Consider the following 20579-nt stretch of genomic DNA (forward strand, 5'->3'; position numbering starts at 1 on the left):
TAAGAATAACGTCCACCAAACCCAGTGTGGGGGCTGCTTCCTCAGAAAGAGGGAGAGAAAGGGGCTTTGAGCGAAAATGTGATTTTTAATCTTTCAAAAACAAAGTATCTGCAGCCAATGTCTCAAAATGCCAATATGCTTCAAATCTCGCTGGTGAATATATAGATGCGGAGCGCATTTTCTCCTACTCCTCTAGATTAGGGCTTGGCCAGCTTTTCCTGTAAATGCCTAAACTAATGGCCGTGGCTGTGTTCCGATAAAACTTTATTTACAAAATCACCAGCCAGACAGATTTGCCAACCCCTAGTCCAGATGATTCAAATTCTTCAATCTTTTTTTCCACTCCCGTCAGCCTGTCCTTTGCTCTGAGGCAAACTGCAATGACAAAGGGACCGAGGGGGAGGAGGCCACCACCCCACCCCAGACACCACACAGAGTGGACACGCAGACGGAGCGGGGCCGCCGACCCAGCCGCTCACGCACGAGCCCTTGCCACCCGTGGCCAGACCCTCCCCGTCCGGCATCCTCCGTCCTAATTGGTTGGGCTCAGATCTGCAAGGGTGTTCAGGGTTCTTCACTTTTTTCTCCTGCAAGGTCCTCAAAGCAGAAGCTGCAGAGTCAGCTCCAGATCTTGGAAACAGAATCACCAATTTCTGGGCAACAAGCGGCCGCTGTTTCATCCCGAGGCTGCAGACCCCGCATGCTCCGTGCTCCTCATGAGAGGGACTCCCGTGGGGTCCACCGGCCTCCAGACCCCGCTCACCCAGCATTCGATGGCCCCAGGCCGACCCCAGGTGCCCCCCAGCAAAGCCACGGGCTCCCTGGAGCAGAAGCGGGCCCAGCTGCAGGACACATGGTGGGGACACAGTGGGCGTTCGCCGCACCCGTGGGTCAGCCGTGCTCGTGGAGGCTGACGTGTCACAGGCCGAGGATCCCCTCGGTTCCCTGGAAACTCTGAGTTACAGGTGACCATGGTATCCTGAGCTCCAGCCCGTGGGCTGCAGCCTGGATGGCAGTCACCCTCCGTGTTTCACATGGACCCCGGCCCTGGGGCCACCAAGGGGCTGGGAACCCGGCTGCAGGTGATGCAGGGACAGGAGCTCAGAAACAACCCACCTTAGTGCCATTTTACTCAAAGCAGCCTCACCGCTGTGCAGCCAGGGGATGAGGGGACGGTGGGACGGGCAGCTCGCAGGCCCAAGGGTTCCTGTGGGGTCGGCGCTGACTCGATGACAGAGCCTCACGGATGCAGGATGACAAGCAGTCAAGGGTGCGGGCTCCGAGCACAGAGAATCTTAACACGGGCGAGATTTATCGGCCTGTCACGCACCAGATGTACTTACAATAAAACCTGACATCATGAGTTTCTGGAACAAATATTTCCTTATTTCATGCCCTGGCTTTGGACCCCGTCCAGCTCCAAGTGGCCCCATGTGCGTGGGCAAACAGCAACCCGGAGCCTGGTATGTGGGGAGCAGGCAGCAGGCGGTCCCCTCAGGTCTGGATCTTGAGCACACGCCACCCACCCCTGGTTCCCGGGGCAGTCACACCTCCGACGTGCTAGTTCCTGAGGAGCCCGTGCAGCACAGGGACAGGTGACGAACGTTCCTCAAGCCTCGGGGCTCTCCGTGAACTGGCAGGGGACCCTCCCTGAGTGCCTGGAGGGGTGTCATGTGGTTTCGGTGACTAAGTGAGCAAATGCCAGGAGGGCTACCCTCGGGACATCGCGCCACAGGGACACGCACGGGGAATGGTGCACGAAGCCCCCGGGCCAGCCCGCGGTCACGTCTGCCCTGAGGACCCGCTGGACCCCGGGAAGAGTCTCACCCTCACCGTCCACGGGAAGGAGGTGAAGAGCAGGAGGGAGGACGTGTCTTTCCGAGCACGCGCAGTGTCTGTGGAACCAAGCTCGGGACTTCGACACATCTCTCCTTCTGATCCCAGCCACGGCTCCCAGGACCATCCACAGCGTCCCGTAGACAACAGGATCCCGATGAACCGACACCACTGGTCCCCGTCAAGAGCACAGCCTACTTATTTCCAGTAGGACGCTGTGCCATAGACGTCCAGGTCAAATATGGCCCAATAGTTTGGTTTTTCGAAAAAAAAAAAAAAAAAAAACAGAGGTACAGAGTTTGGAGGAATCTTGTTGGGGTTTAGAAACTGCTTTGAGTTTTTTTTTGTTTTTGTTTTTGTTTTTGTTTTTGTTTTTGTTTTTGTTTTTGGAGATTTTGTTAAAACCCTTTGTCAAAGCCTGTTTGCAGGGGGAGGGCGGCTCATGGGGCTACAGCTGGCCTACAGTGTGAAGTGGAGCGGTGGCCATGCCTGAGCAAGCTGTACCTGAAGGTGCTCTGCTCTGCAGGACGCTTCACCAGGGAAAGGCGCTCCAGAGGTGCAGGCAGTGTCGGCAGGCCTGAGGGCAGGGTGTACCGTGACGTGGGCTCTCAAGGGTAGGGATGCCCGTGGATCCACTGAGAGCGCGTGAGCCTCTCGGGGCCAGGGCGCAATGAACGTTGGCCGACGATGAACACACTTACCTGCCCTTTTTCTCCCCGGAATATTTTCGAACACGGCTTCTCCCCGGCCCCCAACCTCCTTCCCAGCATCACATTCGGCGTGAAGGGCGAAGCTCCGGTTGTCTGGAGACCACCTGTGGACCCTCTCGGCTTGGACAGGGAGAGAACGGCTCTTTGAGATGAAGCTGTTGGTCACCACGGTGCTTCTGGGCCTCGGCCAGGCCGGGCGCAAAGCTGGGGGACCCCTTGGCTCAGCAGGCTTGGTGGGGGACCCTGGGACACCAGCAGAGACAGGCAGCTGAGGCCGGGGTCCTCCGACTCCAGTGCGCATCGGCATCCCCCGGACAGCCGGGAGCAGATCCAGGCCCAAGCTCAGAGCACCGGGTTCAGGGGGTCGGGGTGCCTGAGCATCTGCATTTCTAGCAAGTTCCGGGGTACTGCGCTGCTAGTAGGCGGGGCCGGCCTTTGGAAGCATGGCCCACGGAAGGGGAGGATGCCTGTCCAGCCCCTGGTCACCGTGGCCCCTACAGGAGGGGGTGGCCAGGTCCCCGCCCGATGGAGGACACCCCACGCCGCTGGGAGTTGCATCCTGGGTCCCTTCTCGACAGCACGAGGATCACACCCCTGCCTACCCTGCAAAACCAGGAGGATGGAATCAGGAAAACGGCCTCACGGGGCTTCTGGGTTCAGTTCTGTGTGGATCAGGCCCCACCTGATGCCCCAGTCCCATGCGTCACCCCACAGCGGCCACCGACCCTCCCAGAGTCTCCCTGGAATCGCCTCCCGAGAGCCGGACACCTCACCTGTACCCTTTACTCTGCTGGCAGCCTCCTCACATGGCTCACCTGCTAGTATCCTGGCCACCACCCCTGTGCCCGGGAGCCCCACCTGTGCCCCTTTACTCAGCGGCATCCAGGCCCCCCACCCTGGCCTTGCTGCCAGCAGCTGGAGGTCACCGGGATACAGAAACCAGCCAAGTCGAGGTGCTCACCCTGCTGGAGGTGACCATGTGGCAGCGGAAACATGCCCTGACGGACCCGTGAGGTGGGCAGCGGGGACCTGATGAAGGGGAAGGGAGCACAACCCCGTGCACCCCACACATGTTGTGTGTGTACCTGCTGTGCACTAGTGTGTGCACCTCCTGTGCATTGGTGTGTCACTGTGTGCAGCTGTGTCTTTGTGTGCACCTGTTGTGTCGCTGTGTGCACCTGCTGTGTGTCTGTGTACACCTGCTGTGTGTACACCTGTTGTGTGTCTGTGTGCACCTGCTGGGTATACACCTGTTGTGTGTCTCTGTGCACCTGCTGTGTATACACCTGGTGTGTGTACACCTGTTGTGTGTCTGTGCACACCTCCTACGTATTCATGTTCAGCTATTGTGTGTGTCCACCTGGTGTGCACTGGTGTGTCTTTGTGCACCTACTGTGTGCCTGTGTGCACCTGCTGCACACTGGTGTGTCTGTGCGTGCACCTGCTGTGTCAGGGTGGGCATCTCTAAAACCAATGTGTGTGCACCTACTATGTGTGTGCACCTGCTACTGCCTATCGATGCGTCAGTGTGTGCACCTGCTGCATATCTGTGTCCATCTGCTGTGCCAATGCGTGTGCACACACCAGATGCCACGGTGCACACCTGCTGCATGTTGGCGCCTGGCCACTTTGGGCTTGGATCCCATCAAATCCTCACAAGCACAGGGCGTAGCTACACCGCTTCCCAGGTTACAGACAAGCAGACAGGCTCGGGACACTAAAGGCGTTGCGGCATGTGCACGGCGGAGGTGGGGCAAGACCCCATGTCCAGGTCCGCGCCCTCCGAGCCCTGCCCCCTCCTTTGCCCTGTCCCAAATACTCCACATGCCCCCCTGCCCTGGACAAAGGCTCATCCCAGAATCGTGACTCCCCACTCCTAGGTCTGAGGACTTGGCTCCAACAGACTCAGAGGGGACCTGACCCTGCTTCCGTGAGCCGCGAGCCTCGGTGTCCGGAGCCCGAAGAGCACTCTCAGCCTCACCAAGCACCCACTTTCCCAAGCACCCATCTGAGTTGGGCTGAATGGCAGCCCCTGAAAGGAAGTGTCCAGAACCTGTACATGTGACCCTAGTTGGGAAACGGGAGTTTGCAGATGTAATGAAGTCCTGGACGTCCAGGTGGAGCCCTGAATCCAACTGCAAGTGTTCTCAGAAGAAACAGAAAAGAAGACACGGACTTGGGGAGAGGCCCGTGACGACATGGGGGGGCTGGTGCTGCAGCCACAGCCCAGGAGCCGGGGCCACCGGCAGGCAGCAGAGGCCGGAAGGGGCCATCCCAGAGCCTCAGAGGGAGCTCGGCCCTGCTGACCCCGGGATTTCAGAGGGAGGGACTCGAGGTCTGTCGTTTCAAACCCCCTCCCCGTCCACGGGGCACGAATGCACCTTCCTGCCGTGACCCAGATGCACCTCCCCGTCGGGCAGCTCTGTGGGCGTCCCCGGAGTGGTGGCTTCTCAGTCTGGGCCACCCGCCACCTCTGGGAGGAGCTGTGCCGCTGTGTCGGCTATGACGCCCGGGGAGCTCTGCACTCGGGCCACCCCCCGACATCCCCGGAAAGGGTCATCTGGTCTGCCAGGGGTGGAAGAGGATGCAGAGGGACAGGGACGGGAGGCCTGGACTGGGGCAGGGCTGCCCAGCAGGGACCCCTCAGGGCTCAGCAGGGAGAGCGCCCAGCACAGGCTGTTCCGGCCGACGCCCCCAAACCCGGGCCCTGCTCCAGGCCTGGGCATACAGCGTGGACACAGCACCAGCTTGCGTGCCCCCGTGGGGAGCCTCTTGACCTGCTGGTCTCTCGAGAGCCCATCGAAGCAGGAGAACGCTTGATGGCTCTGGAGGCCCCTTGAGGTCTCATATTCCTGTTGCATGAACAGGAATCTGAAAATCGTGACCCTCCAGGCCCATCACAGATGCACCCAGCATTTGCCCCACAGACAACAAGCGCTTGGTGACAGGTGCCTCCTGTCATCCACATCCTCTGCTGACCCACTTTGAGCCTGCCTCCCGCTGCCACCCACCCCCGCCCCCCGCCGGATCCCCTCCCCTCCCACGGGGGCCCCCCCTCCTCACCCGCACACAGCCGCCCAGCGCTGCTGAGTCAGGGGACGGGCAGACGGATGGTCCTGCCACTGCAACCGCTTCAGAGGACATACTTAAATAAAACAAATCCTTCTATTGGAAGTAAAACCTCAAAAACATTTTTAATAAATGGGCATTAACGTCTCTCCTGGCAATGGAAACCGTGAATCTCTTAGCAAAGTTCCGGCAATAATTCAGGCACATTTTCCTACCTCGCGTGGCAACGATTCTCAGCGGATTCCCCTGGAATAATCGGCCCATTCGGGTTGTTAGGACGTGGTCTTTAAAACTGAGTTATTCCTGAACATCTTGGAAAATAGGCGCTCTCCATCTCGCCAATTATGAAATACTGCAGACATTGTTTGCTATCAGAAAGAAAGATTTATCATCAAAGATAATGGCAAGGCTGCGGCCTATGCTCCCCAAGACCCTTCTCTAGAGTTTTTCATCATTTTGCAAGTAACATTTGGGGAGGATTTAACTACTGTGCGGTGGAGGAGAGGATGCTGCCCGGGCGCCCCTGTCAGGGAAGGGGGTGATGGAAGGAGGCCCCGCCGGCCTCCGTGGGAGGAGAGCACCGGGATTTACGGGCTGAGTGGGGCCGAGGCCGCACCGGGTGGCTCTCTCATCCCCTCCTCTGTGCCGGGCGCTGCCGCAGGGGCTGGCTTCCTGGGCGTCTGGCCACGAGACACCACCCCCGAACCCTCCTGCCCACCCAGGAGTGCAGGGCTTGGAGGCCGCTGGGAGGGAAGGTGAGGCTGGCCGTCCCGGCGGAGCTGACCCAAGCTGAGGCTGTGGGATGCAGGGGCGCCCCGCGGACGCACGGAGACAGAGAAGAGATGTTTCCAAAACGTGAGGCCTAAGGAAGGGCATCTTCCAAGCAGCTCACGCACCTGACTCTGGCTGGGATGCGGGGCAAGGGAGGCATTTGGGGCCAACGCGGGGGGCAAGCACAGAGGGGCAGGTCCACCCCCATGGGGAGCACAGGCACTGGTCCCACCTGCCCAAACAGTGCTCCCCTCCCCGCCAGTGATTTCACACCGATGGAGGCCCAGCCAGTCCTCCACGGCCGCTGCGAGGAGCCTGCATGGGGCTGGAGGCCCGGAGACGAATGGGTGTGCAGACAGGGTGATGGGCCCTGGGCATGGGCACCCCAGGGGCAATGGGGACACTTGTGTTGTTCGCAGCAGAGCTCACAGGCAAGGGGGTCCTGGGGTGGGTTGACTATGATGCCCCCAAATTCATGTCCACCCAGAAGCTCAGAATGTTATTGTATTTGGGAATAGGGTTTTCTAGCTGCAAGTAAGGTAAGGATCTTGGGATGAGATCATCCTGGATCAAGTGGGCCCAAATTCCGCACACTGGTGTCCCCAGAGGAGGGACACACACCCAGGGAGGAGCCGGTGAAGACAAGGCCAGAGAGGGGAGGGACGTGGCCACCAGCCTGGGAGCCAACCAGGAGAAGGGAGAGGCAGGGAGGAGCCTCCCCCGGAGCCTGGGATGAGCGCAGCCCTGCCCACCTGGCATCAGACCTCAGGCTCCAGACGGGGTAGAGAGAAAATCCTGCTATTTGAAGCCGTCTGGTTTGTGGTCCCTTGTGAGGGCAGCTCCGGAACACCAGCGCTCCCTGCCCCACGTCCCCGTCACTGCCCTGCAGCCCCTGACATGACCAGCTGGCCCTGGGACGCCCCGTCCACCCCGAGCTCCCCAAGCCCCCCACGGGCACTGGTGGCAGAGGTCCTGACCCCTCACCCCCTCGGGGCTCCAGGCCCAGTAGGAACCCTTTGGGGGAAGACCTGGTGATTGGCTGAGAGCTGGGTGAGCATCTCCTCCTTCCTCCAGCCAAGCCTCTCTGTGTCACCACATGGCCCCATAGGGCAGGGGGTCACCGCCAGCCCCACGCCACACGGGCCAGCACACACCTGGCAGGCTGGGATGCTGGGACGCCGGGAAGGGGCCACTCACACCTGCCTGTCACAGCTCCCTGCGTGGCTCTGGGCATGCCCCTTGCCCCCTTGTGACTCAGTTTCCCCAGTGAGCCTGGTGATTGCAGAAGGACAGTCCGGCCTCCTATGATCTTAAGTTAAAAATGTGTCTCTAGATATCCAGCGATTTCATGAATTTCTCAGCAAAGGGGCACCTAAGTTCTGAGGGCGGATGGGGGTCTGCGGGTCTTACTCTACACGATGTCACTGTGCTCTGCACGTACACATCACCATCAGGCACTCGATTGTACGACATGCACCCCTGGAGCCAAGGCCTGCCCCCCCCCAGAGGGCCACTGAGGCCTGGCCCTGTCCCCCCCTCCTCTCCTGGGCTCAGCCCCCGCTGGGACCTGCACAGACCCCCTCTAGGCAGGTCTTTTGGAGGCACACAAACCCCATCCCGGGACTTTCCTCCTAGAACCTGTGAGAAGCCCACTGGGGCCCCGGGGTAAACACACAAACCTCCCCCTGGCAGCCAGCCCTGCACAGTCCACCTCGCCAGCCTTAGCGGCCCCGCGCTCCCCCTTTCTGCTTGCAACAGACCTTTCAGACCACCGTTCAGTGCCTAATCCCACCCTACTGTTTCCAGCCATGGAGCTGTGCACACACTGTGCCTTTGGCCTGGAATATTCTTCTGCTTGAAGGAGGAATTTCTGATTCCTAAGGCTGGTTTTCCTCCCTCTGTGGTGGAGGCAGCAATGTGGTTTCCCAAGCCCTGCAAGCTCTACCTCCTGCATTCCAGCAGGTGAAGGGGGGGGGGGGGGACAAGACAGGCTGCAGCGCCCGCCTCCCCCTGTGGCGAAACCCAAGGATAAATTATCTGGGACTCAAAGGGACCCACCGGCTGGAAGGAGCTTACGTGGGACTCTGAGCATAGGGCTGCAGCGGGAAGGCTGCCCGACCTCGGTCATAATCACGTGGTGGCACCTGTTCCCTGGGAGGGCGCCAGCACTCAGCCAGCACCGGGGCCAGGCCACAGGCAAGGTCTCTTCTCTGGCTCTTTTCTGTAGCACAAAGGTCAGGGGTGAGCGCACAAGGGGGGACATCTGGTCCGGGTGCAGCGTCCTACAGACGAGGACACCCAGGCCCTGAGGACGTGTGAGCTGGGCACAACCACGAGGGGTCAGCTGAGGCCCCAGCACCAGAGTCCAGGTGCCTGGGTCCTGGTTGGCCTACCTGAGGTGGCCGGCGGGGAGCCAAGCTGGAAAGTGGAGGGAGGGGCCGTCGCAGGTGGGGCCACTGGCAGGGTGGGAGGAGGGGGTCGTGCGGAGGGCCCATCAGGCCTGGCCGCAGTGGTTAGCGGGATCCTCTGGGCGCCCCGCCATCATGGTCCTGCTTGAGAGCATCTAGAGGATGCTGAGTGCCTGATTCTGCCCCACTTGTCTCTCCCCCCAAAGCAGGGCATTGGGGCTGGGAGGAACATGAAGGAATCCGGCAAGCACATCCCCCCATTCAGCTAAGCAGGAGCACTGTCAACGCCCCTCCTCCGTCCCGCACCCCAACCCCCCCCCCCCCGGCCCTCCCAGGCCTTCCTGCACACCCTCTCAGAGGTGGGCATCCCTCCCCCACTCCTGGTGCCCACCCACTCTCCAGCGAGCCTGAGCCACCCCCAGCTGTCCTCGGCCTGAGACTCAGAGCCCCGGCAAGGCCACAGGTAACCAGCGTGGTGTCCTGGAACCAGGGGACCTGTGTGCCTGCATGACCGTGAGCTCCCCGAGGAGGGACCCCGCACAGACAGGGCTGTGCCCCTCAGGCCTGCCTCCAGCATCTAGCACAGCCACGTCCCAGAGTCCATGCTGGGCACAGGGACGCTCCAGAGTCCCAAAGGCATCCTACAGGACAGAGACCCCCACGCTCTGGGACTCCTGAGGAAAGGGAGTCTAGGCTCCTGCGGGAGGGGTGGAGGGTGAGAGCACACACTCAGGTCTGTCCCAGAGCGTCTAGGGCAGTGGTTGGAAGCCCACATGTGGCGCAGCCATCGGTGACTGGGGAATGCCATCAATTGTGAGCCCGGGGCCCTCGGCCTGGGGCGTTGGGGACCCTGGGGTGCAGGGAACACCTCAGGAGGCAGCTCCCACCCTGTGGCCGGTCATCCATCCGCGGGGCGGGCGGTGGGCCGAGGCTCACCCTCGACGGCACAGGAACCGGGCATTGGTAAGACGGGAGAGCAGCTGAGGCACCCGGGCCGAAGTGTGAACCTGGGACCCCAGGGGAGCTGTGAATTCTCACAAGTAGCACCAAGACCCCGTGGCGGCCACCAGAAGGCGGACACGGCCCACCCAGGGGCCAGCGCTCGGCGGGGCGGGCGGCAAGGCCCCGCGTGGGCTTCAGAGTCAGGAGGGGCCACGGGGAGCAGGACCAAGGTGTGGAGCTGACCCTGGCGCCCCATCTCCCTGGTGAGGAAGGCCCGCCACAGTGCTCTGAGCGCTGCTGAGCTCGTCGCGCTTTGAGTTATGTCAAGTTGCTGCTAGAAAACCGTGTTTAATTTGCTCAAGTGTGCTTTGGTCACTGTGACAAACCCTTTCACGGCCGGCTTTATAAAGGCCAGAGCAAATGAGCCCTATTTATGGTCGTAAGTGCTTACATGGTCCGAGGAGAACCACAAATCCTGGTTCCTGGTGGGGGAGCCGAGAGTTTCGTGAACTGCAGACGGGAGGACGGCCAATCCCTTCAGCAGCCGCACTCAGTCTTATCCTGGATGCTGCAAAAACTCCTGACTTAGAATACATTTCCAATATTCATTGTCACTGAGAAACCACACAATGCAAATTTAAATAACAATGAAAGCAGTTTTTAAATGGCAGGGGAGAGACAGTGGAATCCCCCCCTCCCTGGCCCTCCTCGTCCTCATAGGCGTTAACAGAAGAACAAAGCAAAATAAGAAACAGAACTGCACCTGCAGGCCTGACCTGAGTGTGAGGAAGGGCTGGGTTTGCACTAGAGGTCACAGGACGCCCGGAAAGAGGCCAAGAGGGATTGTCCTCCAAGGCGGCAGGTGTCTGGGGTGGGGGAAGCCAAACCATGGTGGATGCTCAGCTCACAGTTTCACATAAGGGGAAGGGGATGTAGACATGTGACAGAAGCCTCCGTGGGAAAGCAGGTGTCCAGACTCAGGAGGCTGGAACCGAGTGGGGCTTCCGTCCAGGATCGACGTCTAAAGGAAGCGGCTTCTTACAGAGGTGGACTCCAGAGAGGTGACGCCGGGAAGAGCCAAAGGAGCATAAGCAGCACACACCAGCTGCTTCACCAGGACCAAGGAAAATGAAATGTTTAGGGGACCCCTGGGGGGCTCAGCAGTTGAGCACCTGCCTTGGCTCAGGGCGTGATCCTGGGGTCCTGGGATCGAGTTCCACGTCGGGCTCCCTGCATGGAGCCTGCTTCTCCCTCTGCCTGTGTCTCTGCCTCTCTCTCTCTGTGTCTCTCATGAATAAATAAATAAAATCTTTAAAAAAATAAATAAAAGGAAAATGCAATGTTTAACAGAGGACTCTGTTCTATAAATAAGAACACAGAGCAGAGATGAACCCGTCAAGAGAAGACACAGAGACGGAACGAAACCCAGCAAAGCTCAGGAAACAACAGGAGGAAAGCAACGGGCCTGAGACGCCAGCCCAGAGCAGGTGGACAGACACCCAGTGAGGACGACAGCCACGGTGACAGAAGGGAGCACCGGGGCTGTGGGGAGCAAGCCAATGCAGCAGAAGCCCACGGGGGCGGGGGGTGGCAGGAGTGTGAGGAGGGGGCGAGCACAGCCGTGGGACACCCAGCACGGGCGGAGCAGGTGTCTCTGCAGAAGACAACAGGAGTCACCGAACAGAAGAAATCACGTAAAATCACCCACGAGCCATTTTCACCAGTAAATGGGACTCGTGTCTGCAAATTGAAAGTGCGTGTCTCGGGGTGGGGGTAAAATTGGCAAAAGATGGTGGTAAAATTGCCGGATTTTAAAGATAAACGGAGAATTCTTTTGGCATCCAAGGAGAGGGGAAAAAAACTCAAGTCACGGAAGAGGGGAAAACCGTTAGACCGGCCTCCTTGATGTTACCATGACGACGCTGGATGCTGGGCTCCAGGGATTAATGCCTACAAGGTCCTCATCGAGGAGGCGGCAACCCCGGAGTCTCACAGCCAATCTGTCTTTCAAATACGAAGATGAAAGGCAAATACGTTTTGAAAATCCAACATCTAGAGGAACATCTCCAAAATGAGCCCATCCTGGTGAAACCGTCAGAACACAGCCTTGGCCGACAGAGAGACAGATGGAGAAAGTGTCGCGGGAGATCGGGTGGCGGGTGTGCTAATGCATTTAACAATAAGGGGAAGATAAAAACAAATATGTGTTTTAGTTACCAAAGAAAACATAAATGTGAACTACGAGAACACTTGAGGATTTTACCTGTCAGAGACCGGGAGGAAAAAGACAAGGAGGGTCAAGAAGTGGTGTCAGAACAGATGTCCTCATCTGTCTCCACCAGCGACAAAATATATTTACATCTGGTAGGTCGATTGCCAGATGTACATGTAAAAATATAAAGATGAATACTGAGATTCTGTAAAAAAATAAAATAAAATAAAATTAGGGAACCCTAGGTACTTCAGCAGTTGAGCATCTGCCTTCGGCTCAGGGCTTGACCCCAGGGTCCTGGGATCGACCCACATTGGGCTCCGTGCATGGAGCCTGCTTCTCCCTCTGCCTGTGTCTCTGCCTCTTTCTGTGTGTCTCTTATGAATAAATAAATAAAATCCTTTAAAAAAAATAAAATCAAGAGCAGAGGAAGCTGAGATGTACTTGCTCTATACTCATCCATCGTGTGGGCTCAGTAAAGAATTGAGTAGAACATACAAAGTCAGGGGTATAAGACAGCAGCAAAACAAACTTCCAGTTCTTTCCAAATAATAAAAATAAACAGACAAAACAGAGGAAAGGACACAGAGAATCTATAGAGAAAGATGTCCTTGAGGCACATTCAAAAGTGGAAAGTAAAACAGTAACAAGCCTCCAACATACTTGCACGTCCCCACGGGGTGAAACCGGAAGGATCCAGCCACGGGCTGATTCCGAAGATTATTCAATGACCAAGCCACAGAGATGGGTTAAAAATACAAACATACAACAGAAACGCACTTTAAAAAAAATGCAGGGACAGCAATCAATACCAGACACTGTTTATTTGGGGACAAAAGGTGTTACACCAAACGGAAAAGCGCCATACGAGAAAGGCCGCCACACACAAGGATGTGTGTCAGTTGTGGATATTAATGCATCACAACGTGAAGTTGGGAGCTTGGAGAGGACCTGAAGAAGCCGGGGTGCGAGGGTGGGAAATCGTCACGCGTATCTCCCGGTCCATGACAGCTCAAGGTGAAAAAATTAGTCAGAACACAGAAGCTCAAGAATATAATGAACACAGCCCGCAGGTTTTAAAGGAGTCGGAAAGGGACCCCTGGGTGGCTCAGTGGTTGAACATCTGCCTTCGGCTCAGGGCGTGACCCCAGGGTCCTGGGATCGAGTCCCACGTCGGGCTCCTGCGTGGAGCCTGCTTCTCCCTCTGCCTGTGTCTCTGCCTCTCTCTGTGCCTCTCATGAATAAATAAATAAAATCTTAAAAAGAAAAAAAAAAAAAGGAAAAGGAGTTGGAAACATGTAGGGAAGCACGGGGAGAGCTTGTGAGGAGCCCACTGCCTCGGCTGCGACAGGTGTAGTGCAAAACCCAAAATCCATAGAAGAAAACAAGTTTGACTACATAAAACATTATTTTAGTCTTCAAGAAAAATACAGATAAGCTAACTCGAAAGACAGACTGCAAGCCTGAGGAAGGGTTTGCGATCTATGCCACAGACAGTCCCATTTCTTTACAAAGAGAGGGTTCCTTCGATCAACATGAAGACTAGCAGATAATCCATGGATACGAACCTGGTTTGCAGAACCAGGAATACAAATGGCGCAAGCGCATAAAGAAGGTTCAGCCTTACACATGCACACACACTTCTGAAATCACATCTACAGTGAGATCCCATCTCCAGATTGTGACCGGATGTGGGCACGCACCATGGTGCGGAGCCTGGAGCCGTGGGCACACGTATGGAAGGTGGATACACTCCAGGTACTTCAGTCAAGAGGGGATTTACTGCAGGCAATTACAGGCTTATGAACCATCATGAGACCCGGAGGTCACGGAAACTTCTAGAGTGTTCCAGAATCCGGGAACTCGACGCTGCAGGGAGCCACCACTGCAGACCCGAACGGTGCCCACGGCATCTGCAGGAAACTGCCCCAGCCTCTGCAGACGCTCACATCTCACACGCCCGACACACGTGGATGTCTCCTGCTGGGCCTCTGACCCCCACACCAGCGGCCCTCATGGGCAGACACTGAGCAAGAAGCAGGTTGGGAGAAGGACTTGGGCGAAGCAGGTTCCGGGCTCCTCCCCCTGCCACGCAGAGGGACACAGAAGAGAAAGCAGCAGATAATCCAGAAGAGTGTGCTCAGGCAACTGCCCCCCCCCCCGCCCCCGCCCGAGTCAGAGCACCCGTGGGATTGACCCTTTGACCAGCAGTTGCACTGCCAGGAATTTATCCAGCAGGTGTTTTAGGGCTTGTGCGAAATGACAAGGACTCCTCATGGTGGTGTTGCAATGTCAAGATGGGAGATACGGCGAAAGCCCGTTAACGGACGGAGGGGACAATCCGATACGTCGCATCCACGTGATGGAGCACCGGGCGCCTGCTGAGAGCAAGGGGGCAGCTCCACCTCCAAGACGTACTGGCAGGCGAACAAAGCCAAACAGGGCGTGCGATGTGCTACCCTCTGTGCCAAAAGCATACCGTTGTGTAAAAATTTAAAATAACCACGTATAAATACACTCGCTTGGGCACAATTAACTTTCCAAGACTCATGAGAAGCGGCGACGTAGTTCTACCTGGAGGGACCTGGGGACGGGCCGGTCGGAAGGGTCACCCCACACAGTCTGCACCGGCACATCTCCGCCAATTGCCTCATCACAGATAATAAGTTGTATCAGCCAAGGTTCACTCGGAGCAGCAGACCCGCGGATACGGGGCAGGGACAGGGACGAGGAGGGGCCCACGGCCGGGAAGGTAGATTCGCTGCGGGGACCTGAGCTCAGACGGCCGTGGGTGCTCACGCCTTGGGACGGGCAGTGGGAGGGCGGCTGGCGGGGGGGCTCCAGAGGAGGGGCGGAGCCCACGTGGGTCTGGATGCCTCCGATCGTGGCGGCGTGGGCGTTCTGGCAAGCTGGGCAAGTGGGCAAGCTGGGCCCTTGGTAGTGGACACGAACACACACCAGCCTCGGGGGTCAGAGGGCGGAGGCGGCCCCGGGAACAGGTGCAACGTGAGGCCTGACACGGGCCAGCCTCTAAGCGACAGCGTGTGGGAGCCACCGCGGCTGCTGTCCAGGTCTCCTCGCGGCTCACCGAAGACCCCCCGGGGCAGCTCCGACCCGAAAGCGCGGGGCAGGGGCTTCTGGGAAGTGTAGGTCACCTGGCCAAGGTGACACACCAGGAAACCACCACGCTCTGAGAAAGAATCACGTGGTGGTGTCTCATATTCCACTTTGAAAGACACTGAGACATGAGCCCTGATCCTGGCGAGAGTTCAAGAACATCGATGCGGTCATACGTTACCGGTGACAGGACAAACGGGCACGGGCTTAGAATATAACTGGGACATAAAGTCAAGAGCCATGGGGGCCCTCATTCCACTTGTGGGAATTGGACAAGAAGCCAATCGTAACCCAAACCTGGGGAGGGGGCGGAGGACGGGGGGGTGTCCCTACTGATAACTGTAACCTCCTCTCTAACAACAATGAAAACCAAAATCAATATTCAGAAAAAAAAAAATCACCAATGAGTATAGTCTCACCGTCCCTAACTACGTGTTTCCATCTTACGAGCCCTGGCAACGTGAGAAATGCTGGCACTGTTAAGTGAAATAAGGCAGGAGACCAAAAATGCTCGTGTCTCTGCAGTAAAATGAGGTACGTGAGCCCGAGGCCAGCCCCCACCCTCTGCGAGAGCCGGCCAAGGGCCCTGGCAACTCCCCAAATATCAGACCTTTTCCAGAAAGCAGGTGCCTGCGGCTGGCTGCCTTTCACCCATCCCTTCTCCCCGCCACCTGTGATGGAGGGTGCCTCCGGCCCCCCTGCCTGGCGAGGGAGCGTGGCCGTTGTCAGCCCTGCAGAAACCAAGGTCGGGCCAGTTGAAGCCACCAGCCAAAGCGTCAGAACCTCAAGTGGCCGACCCAGCCGAGCCACAGCCCACTGGGGGCACCGTACCATGCCGCCCCCCGTCCCCCAGGGTACATCCAAAACAGGGCAAGCGGGTGCCTGCTGACTGCCTTTCTCAGAGTAATCTCACGTTCCATCCGACTCCAGGTAGCGGTTTGGCGGGGGCTTCTAGTCCCCTAGCATGTCCATCCGTATCACATGGGAGCATTTTCCAAATTGATTGAAGAGCCTTGCTCCAGGGGCCTGGGTCCCGGCAGGCTGGCGAGGCTTCCACAGTGGCTCCTAAGTGATTCTGATTTATTTTAGAACAGAACCGAGGATGGGAAGGAAGCTTCCAGTGGAGCTCGTGGAGACCGGGCGCTCCAGAACCGGGGGACCCACCGACTAGCGCGGCACAGCCTTCCGTGTCCCGTGGAAGCCAGAGATCACGCAAGCAAGTGGTGGGAACAAGGCCACCGTCTAGCAGCCACCAGCCACCGCGTGCCCTGAGCCTCTGCCACCCACGGCGAAGAGCGAGTGGCCGTCCAGCTGCTCGAACTCCGAGGCCCAGGCCGGGCTGTGAGGCAGCTGGTCCTCAAACCCGGCGCACATCTCCCTCCCAGCACCCAGGCTCCTTCACCATGGGGTGCGGCCTCCCTCCGGTTTCTGTACCCCTCACCCCGGGGCTGGGCTTGCTCCGGCCTGCACCAGCCTGCACCTGGAGCTGTGCCAGGACAGGTGTGACAGTGCCAGGCCCAGCGGCACAGCCACCCGGCTGACCTGAGGCTGACCGTGAGCGCCCCAGGGAGTCCCATCGAGGCCCAGAGACCGTCCCAGCTGCGCCCAGCCCACAGGGCCGCCCACGGAGGCCTGCACTCAGTGTTGAGGTGCAGGGTGCAGCCTGAGGCTATGGAAGCCAACAGACTCCAGTGGCTTCATGACTGGGTGGCATCACGAGCACCCTCGTTTCATCTCTGGCTGTGCCTCTCCTGCCCCTTCCCTCTGGGTGGAGGATGAGCAAGCCGAGGGGCCATCCGCCGTCTCCCCGTTTGCATGCAGGCCCTGGCTGTGGCACCTTAGGGCTGTTCGAGGCCCCCGCCCCCTCAACACACCGAAGCATCAGGACCCCCAGTCGCCCACCCCCTGGGAGTCAGATGAAGCCGTAGAGCCAGACGGACCCCAAGATCCAGACCGTGGCTGAGGGGAGACAGGGACCCCCGTGCACACCCGAGCCCGAACTTTATGCTCCAACCAGCCATGCAAGTGAGCCCTGCCCGGGGTTCCCGTCGTCGATCACACACACCACACCTGCGTGGCCGGCGCTGTGCTCTCAAGCTTCAGAGCCGAGCGTGAGGGACGGGCCGGGACGTGAGGGTTCCTGGGTCCCCGGCAGGGACGCCACCGAACACGTCAGAGTCCCCCCCCCCCCCCATCCCTCAGGAAACCTCCAGTCCCGTTCACACGTGTCTGGGGTTCGATTTAAGGGAGGAATCGGACAAGTGCATCAAGATCGATATTGGGGGGCGTCCCCGCAGCCTTATGACCGCGGAAAACAGGACGGACAGGGAGCTGGCTAGACGAGGCGCATCCGAGGATGCAGCAGACGGGGCTCCAGGGCCCAGAGCCGAGGACTGTCATCACCTGCTACAAACAGGCCGCCCCGGGGCGCCTGCGGAGGAGCACGGCCCACTCACAACCTCCTGGGAGCCAGAGTCTGGGGAGACCCGGGAGGGGGCACTGGCCGGCTCTGAGGAGGCGGGGTTGGCTCCCCCATCCCCGGGCCTCCAACCTACTCCCCAAGCCCATGGGTGCCCCCTCCCCCTGCCCTTCCGTCACGGCCTGACCTCCTGCCCCCAGAGGCCATCCGGGCCCACGCTCTCCCCGTGCTGCTGCCCCAGCCCCTGTCCTGGGAGCACGGCGTCATTGCTCACTGCCAGGGCCCCCTCCCTGGCCTCCACAGGCCTGCCCGGCCCCCCCTTCTCCGCCACAGCCCCCACCCCTCAGCTCTGCCCCTTAACCCACAGACATGGTCACACGCGGCCCCTCCCCTCCCAGCCAGCCTTGCACTCACCGTCGGGAAGGCTCGCTGTACACGTCTACGCGGCCAGGCTGAGGCGTTGGTCGAACACCGGCCCAGGTGTGTCCGCGAAGGTATGATGCAGGTATTACAGGTGTCATTAGCGCTTGCCATAAGCTGGCTTCAAGGAAACAGGTTGAAGGTGTTAAGACGAAACAGGCTGAGGTCCTCCGAGGAGGAGGAGGGGTCTCCCCACCTGCCCACCGCCTGCAGCCCCGAGACGGCACGTGAACTCCTCCCTGGGCGTGCAGGCCGCCCCGAGGGCTACGGACGTGCCCCCACAGTCACATGAGCCAGTTCCCTAAAATCAGCCTAGACTCTCCGTGAGTGTAGGTATTTGTGGATGTGTGTATGTATATGTGTGGGTGTATATATGCATGTGCACCTGTGTGCATGTAGATGTGTGTGCAGGTATGCACAGGCATCTCCCATTGGTCCTGGCTCCATGGGGACCCCCCACAGATGCAGCATCCTAACCCCAGCCATCAGCCGCTTCCCCAGGACTCACTCCAACCTCAGAACAGGCCTCTGTTGTCACATCCACGGGCTGTGCTCTGGGCTCCCTCTGCAGGACCTGTTACACACCTGGCCCTGCTGCCCCTTGCCCCCCCGCCCTCCCGACCCCATGGAGTGGTCCTCCCTCATGCTCCTCCTGCCATCTCTCAGAAAGGGTCCTCTCTGCCCGTATGAACTTCAAGGGCTTCCTTTGATCATGGCCTCAGTGCTGTGGATCCTGGGCCCCCCTGTGCAGCCCCAGGCCCCTCCCTCCGTGTCCTTCCTCTGGGGAGACTCATGAGGAGCCAACGGGCACTGGCCCTAATGACTGTCAGGGGCTCGGTCACCTGGGGCTCACGGTCACTGTATGTACTGAGACACCAAGCCTCCAGGACCCCTCCCCAGGCCTGGGCTGCCTCCCTGAGCACTACCCCCTGGTTTCATTACCCACAGTGCACCCTGCCCAGCCCACATGCAGGCCCTCCAAAATTTCACTACCTCCTGGGCCCCAGGACTCTGCAGGGAGGTCCCGGCAGTCACCACGCAGGCCCCCACCTGCCCAAGCTGCTGCTTGGCCTGCCCGACCCGGATCCGAGCGGCACCTGCAGGCCCTGGACCAAGCCGGGGGCGTACAGGTGCAGGCTGACGACTGTCACTGCTGGAGATTTGTAATCATCCAACAATTTTCTTCCTCAGACCCTGGGTGGTATAAAGCAGTTTACCTTAGTTTGAAATTCTTATTTTCAAGTCCTGCCTTGAAAAAGTTTTCATTATCAGACTGATTTCGAGATTTGCTGGGAAAAGGTGATCGTATCTTCCTTCTGGGATTTCACTCTTCAACCAATCAATAAATCGTTTCTGATGGCTTTAACATGGATTAGCCCACGAGAGGAGCCACGTCAGGGTTTATTTAGCTCTGCGGAGGGGAGAGACTTTCAACATTGAGGTTTAGGAATGGAACAGAGGTCTGCAAGCCCTGAGCTCTGGGGTCACACAAATGCCTGCCTGAGGCCCAGGGTGGCCCGTCCCCATGGGCCCGAGAAGCCCGAGTCAGGGGTTGCACCCCCCACGCCAGGGACGGCCGTGCTCCTGGGAGTCCATCCTGACAGGTATTAGCCCAGCCCCCCGGCCTGTGGGAACGGGAGGGAGGGGAAACCAAGGCAGACGTGTCAGAGCAGGAAGACGGGGGAGCCGTGCTGGGCAAGTTCCCTGGGCACACACCCACCCCTCAGCTGGGCCCCTGGACCCCACCCTCCAGCTCCGACCATGCTCCCCGGTGAGCTCATATCTCCTCACACACACACACACACACACACACACACACACTCATATATACATCACATACACCACATACACAACACACATCACACACACACGACACATACAACACATACACACACATACACACCGCACCAGGTATCACATATACATCACACATAGCACACAATCACACACACACAACACATACACATACCCACACCAAATACACACACACACCCCCCACACCAGACATTCACATAAACATCACACACACCATAGATACACATGCACACACACGCACATACCACACAGATGTACACACACAGACACACCTATACCACACACATACACATCACAGGCGTGCACACACACACACACACACACACCTCACAGGCTCGTTTGCGAGCACCCCAGCAGCCCCCACACACCCTCCCCATTTGGGAACTGGGGGGTTAGCTCATAGCAGCCCCTCTACAAACAGCGCTCTCGGTGCCCTTCCCGGAGCCAGGCTCTATGTCACCTGCTGAGGTGTCAGGCACAGCCGCCCCCAAGAGGACCCTCAGCAGATGGCCGACGGAAACGTCCTCAGGGACGTCTGTGCCCCAACCGTGTGAGAAGCCCCAGGGAGAGCCTGCGGAAGACAGGTACGGAGCACACACCCCAGGACCATTGCAAGCAAACCAGGACAAGCTGTCACCTCAAAGCACAAACCTCATAGGCCGGAGGCCCCAGAAGGACACACAAGGCTCTGGAGTGAGAGTCACACAGCCAGGGATCCTCACCTGGGAGCCTGCACCTCGGTTGACAAAGTCCTGTCAGCCTGGAAGAAAGCAGAGGACATGGGCATCCCATCTAGTCTCCTTCCTTAGATGGAGAGCCATGGACGCTGGCAGCTGCCCGTCCGCACCAGGACTGCGGGT

At 58.7% G+C, this 20579-nt stretch overlaps 1 long non-coding RNA gene across 2 annotated transcripts; it reads right to left on the reverse strand.

Annotated features, from left to right (window-relative positions):
• Positions 1 to 5618: 5618 nt before the first annotated feature.
• On the reverse strand, positions 5619 to 20482 carry LOC119873603. Of its 2 annotated transcripts, none has more exons than XR_005365478.1 (4): positions 20371 to 20482; positions 19122 to 19315; positions 17899 to 18025; positions 5619 to 5983 (listed from the first exon to the last, which is right to left on the reverse strand). It is a non-coding gene; the product is annotated as an uncharacterized LOC119873603 (long non-coding RNA). The 2 variants fall into 2 exon arrangements; XR_005365479.1 differs by lacking the exon at positions 5619 to 5983 and adding an exon at positions 13146 to 13204.
• Positions 20483 to 20579: the final 97 nt, after the last annotated feature.

Source organism: Canis lupus, chromosome 10 (assembly GCF_011100685.1).
Source record: "Canis lupus familiaris isolate Mischka breed German Shepherd chromosome 10, alternate assembly UU_Cfam_GSD_1.0, whole genome shotgun sequence".
NCBI lineage: Eukaryota > Metazoa > Chordata > Mammalia > Carnivora > Canidae > Canis > Canis lupus.